General features: G+C 51.5%; 1 protein-coding gene across 2 annotated transcripts in view; it reads right to left on the bottom strand.

Moving 5' to 3' along the window:
- CORO1C (coronin 1C) overlaps nucleotides 1–4485 on the bottom strand; it is a 57366-nt gene that overhangs the window by 48852 nt on the left and 4029 nt on the right. The window contains exon 1 of one of the 2 annotated variants that reach the window (XM_035891330.1): nucleotides 486–571. The exons of the other annotated variant lie outside the window; for it this stretch is intronic. The gene's annotated coding sequence lies outside the window, so the exon portion shown is untranslated. Of the gene's footprint in view, nucleotides 1–485; nucleotides 572–4485 lie in introns of those variants that run through there. 2 annotated transcript variants of the gene reach the window in all.

Here is a 4485-nt window from a genome sequence, read left to right as displayed (position 1 = left end):
CTGGCAAAAGGGGCAGGCGGGGTTTGGGGCAAGATGGCAAGAAAACCCCAAAATTCCAAGCGTTGATGCCATGAGCCAGGCGCAACCCCGCGGCTGCGGCTTGAAGCCCCCCGGCTGTCGACAAAGGCAACGCTGGGGAGAGCCAAGGGTTCTGCCAGAAAAACAAATGTCGCCTCATTTTGTCACGCCGGCTCGCTGGGGCCGGTGGCCACCGTGGAAGGCGGCACTGCCAACGCGACGGAGACGAAAGCAGGGTTGAAACCCCTGCTAAAACCCACGCCTGAACGAGAAGCGCGGGACGGTAGCTGGAAACCGAAGCTTCTCCCCGTTAGCGCTGAAAGCAAATCCGCTGCCGGGGGATGCTGGCTGACGTGGTCCTAAAGGTTTTTTTTTGGGGGGGGTTGTATTTTTTTAATACCGCCGCTCAATGTGAGGGGCTACCGATGGCTAATGCAGCAGGCAGCGCGCGGGGAGGAGGTGGGTACCTGTGTAGCAAATGCCGCGAGGCGCGCAGGGTGACACCGCTCCCGAAGCCCGCCTGGTTCTGTCCCTCCTGGGGAACCTGAAGCGCGGAGCCGTGCCCGCTTTGCACGCCGTTTACCATACATGGCCAAAACCAAAAGCCTGCCTAGCTTCCTCGTACGTTTTGACCAATATTCGCAGATTCGTTTGCATGTGGTTAGGCGCTTAAGAGGCCCGGTTTTTCAAGGCAGCCGCGTGCCCGTAACTCCCCTTACGATCCTTCGGAAGTTGGCGAAATAATGTGTGTCGTGATGAGCTGAGAGCCTTCCTCTTCCCCCGTGAAACAGCGTGCTACCCCCCATTAAGCGATCGCTGGGTGTTAAAACACGCAGGAACCCTCTCGGATGGATTTGTCATGGTCTTGCTGGTCTGACTGTTGACAGCCGATGGAAACATCAGATGCCACAGTAGCTACGAATTAAACAAACAAATGTTACCCGACATTTGACATTAGTTTAACCAGTGATTCAACGAGCAGGAAAGCCTCTCTTAACGTCCTGGGCAACACCTTGATAAAAAAAATTACACGCCCATAGATTAAGAGAGAGCCTTCCTCTTCCCCCGTGAAACAGCGTGCTACCCCCCATTAAGCGATCGCTGGGTGTTAAAACACGCAGGAACCCTCTCGGATGGATTTGTCATGGTCTTGCTGGTCTGACTGTTGACAGCCGATGGAAACATCAGATGCCACAGTAGCTACGAATTAAACAAACAAATGTTACCCGACATTTGACATTAGTTTAACCAGTGATTCAACGAGCAGGAAAGCCTCTCTTAACGTCCTGGGCAACACCTTGATAAAAAAAAATTACACGCCCATAGATTAAGAGTTGCAAGCTGCATCCCTGCCACGCACTGCCCGCGGCACCAATTACCCAGAAATTAATACCTTCCTTCTGAAAGCCAGCCCAGCGCACTTGGTCTCCACCCTCCTCCCTCAAACAATCTCTTTAAAGCTAAAAAAAGAAGAAAACAAAAGCAGTTTGGCAGCCGGGGCGCAGACCTGCAGGTAATCTGCAGTGTAGTGGGTTCAGACTGTGATTCATGTTTTCCACGTAGGTACGTGACTTGCTGAAGGTCACGCAGTGAGTCAGTGATAGAGCCGAGCGTCTCCACTGCCAGGCCCACGGCCCTCGGTTTATTGGGAGCCTTGAACCTGTGCGTGTGGCTGAAAAGCTGTATAAAAACCTGTGCGCACAGGCATAGAAAATGGTACTTAAAAATATACACATGTATAGCTCCTCCTAGCTCAAACCAGCCTTTAACGACGTACCCACCGATGCTTCACCCCGGACTGAAAAACAGCAGCGAAGGCAGCGGTACCCAGCACTACCCACCAGCCTGGAAGAGAAACAGGAGGAGGATTTTTGTCACCCGTCCAAAAAGCGAGCGATGCGCAGGGGACGCAAAGTGAAATTTGGCCTGAGAAATCTGATCGAGACCTAATCCGCCCCGGAGCCGGCACCAAAAATGGCCGACTCGTGGGTCACGCTGTCGCTGCGGGGATGGATGCTCCGGCAGCACGGCTTGCTCGAGGCAGCGCTGGGAGGGGGGCTGGGGGGGCACTGGGAAGGAATTGGTGAATTTTTCTCTAGCGCTTCCTTAAGCGTTCGGGTGGAAATGCTCCGAAGAGCTCTCCAATCCTGACCTGGATTAACGAGCCATTTAGATTGCAACCGCTCGCCGTGCCAGGTGATGAGGGAACGAGGTGGACTTCAGGCTGAAGTCTTGTAGCGGCGGGAGGAACGGCGGAAGGTTTCACACACGCTCTTTGGTTCCCCCCTAAACAGTGATCTTCATCACTTCAGCTGAATGAAACCGCCCTAACAAACCGTACTGAAATTACGGCCTCTTCTCCCTGGGAACAGATGATAGGACGAGGGGGAATGGTTTGAAGCTGCACCAGGGCAGGTTTAGGCTAGACATTAGGAAAAACTTCTTCACCGAAAGGGTTGTCAGGCTCTGGAATGGGCTGCCCCGGAAGGAGGTAGCGTCCTCATCCCTGGGGGTATTTAAAAGAAGGAGAGATGAGGTGCTTAAGGCCAGGGTTTAGTGGGGGGATCTCAGGGTTTAGGTTAAAGGTTGGACTCGATGATCTCAAAGGTATTTTCCAACCAAGGTGATTCTATGATTCTATGATTCTACAGCCAGAGTGATGTAAACTTGTCAAAATATGTCACAAATCCTAATTTTTGTAAAGGAAAATACCCTATTACCAAATTCCTGCAGCTACAAGGAACCACCACACAACAAAGTCTGTTCTCTTTTATCAGCACCAACACGCCTGATTATTGACTTCGGCAGAAAAGATTCAGGATTTACTCAAAAATACATTTTGCTGGGTTTTACCCATCGCACACGTTTTCCCCTCGGCCACACAGACGCGCGGTCGCTGCAGACAGTCCATCTCCCAGCCTTTATACGGAAACAGCAGCGCGTCTGCAGGCTCCACCTCTGAAACTTATGTCAGCAGCTAAATTTAGCTTGCTTGCAAATATGCATCGATCCCACCACCGCAATAAATCATGCCGGGCTGTTCCTACGACCATCTCGACGTGCCCTACCAGCACCCCATTCCGTATGCCCCGCAGCCCTCCTGCCCAGCACGGTGGTGTTAGAAAAAGTAAAGAAAGGGGCAGACACCTGAGGAGCCTCTTCCGAGGAGAAATTTTGGTGGCTTTGTTGGCCTCGGGCTGACGCTGTGCGATCTGGCTCGCAATCGCTGAGCCATCTCAGATGGACGGCAACCCAGTCATTCCGAAGCAGGAAAGCCACTTGAGGGATGAACTGGTCTCGAACATTTCAATTTGCTTGAGTCCTCCTTGCTAAATATATTCCGAATGAAGGAAAAGGGTTTGCGGAGGGTTTTAAGAGAGCTCAGCAATTTCGACTCCTGTTATTTTGCAGCTTAACTTCTAAGTCACGCAAAAGACGCCGGACGTGCCCGTTTGTGTTTCGGACCGCGGGTTTGCAGGTAGCCAAGTTACACAACGCCGAAGGACATTTGTGCCCACTATTTATCCATTTATTTCTTGAAGCCTTTTGATTTATTATTATATTTAAATAATTTTACAGGAAGCACGAGGTTCTCCCACCTGCAAGTTGCATATTTTTATATTTCTTCTTCTCTGGCTCTCGTGATTTGGACACGCGAGGCCGGATTCAGCAGCGTTGGGAAGAGCTGCTCCCACTGAAATTGGTGATGGGCTCTTAGGTTTCACGGAACATTACTGGAATGCGGTGAGGGGGGGTGGGGGGGGGGGGGGTTATGGAGGGAAATCTGAACGGATTGCAATGAAAAAGACAAATAAAGAGCTATTTTCTGTGCGTGGAATAGCATTAGATTTACTCTTTCTGCCTGCGTCCATTGGGCACAGACCGGGTGGCAAGGGTAGCTTTATTAAGCTGCTTAAAAGCCTGGTTTTTAAGGGGACATTTCAACGATCGTCAAATGTTGGGCAGCTGCCAAGAGGAAATTGTGCTAACAGCTCTCGCTTAGGGCTGATCGATTCCGTCCCTCGGACGGGATCGCGCGTTCTGCCCGGGGAAGCGCTGCCCTGTGCCGATCTGTTCCCCAGATCCAGCAAAGCCTTTCTCCGGAGACAGCGAGCAAAATCCATTTGGTTTGGCCTTATTCAATCCTTGGCCAGAAAGGGGAGCTGTAGAATTATGGAATGAAGATAAGGAGAGCAATATGTTCCATCAGATTTTTAAATAACAGCCAGGAAGGGAGAAGTCTGGGCGAGTGTATTGGCGCATGCGGCCGGGGAGGGAAGAGGAATGGGTGAATTGAGGCGGAGGGTTAGGAGCCAGCACCCCTTGGTTTTACTCCTGGATCTGCCCCCACTTTTCTGCCTGATGTGGAACAAGTCATAGAATCATGGAATCGTTTAGGTTGGAAAAACCCTTTAAGATCACCAAGCCCAACCGTTCCCCTACCCCTGCCATCCCACCCCCAAACCC

Source organism: Egretta garzetta, unplaced genomic scaffold (assembly GCF_000687185.1).
Source record: "Egretta garzetta isolate BGI_Z169 unplaced genomic scaffold, ASM68718v1 scaffold330, whole genome shotgun sequence".
Lineage (NCBI taxonomy): Eukaryota > Metazoa > Chordata > Aves > Pelecaniformes > Ardeidae > Egretta > Egretta garzetta.
This window is presented reverse-complemented; position numbering and strand designations above follow the sequence as displayed.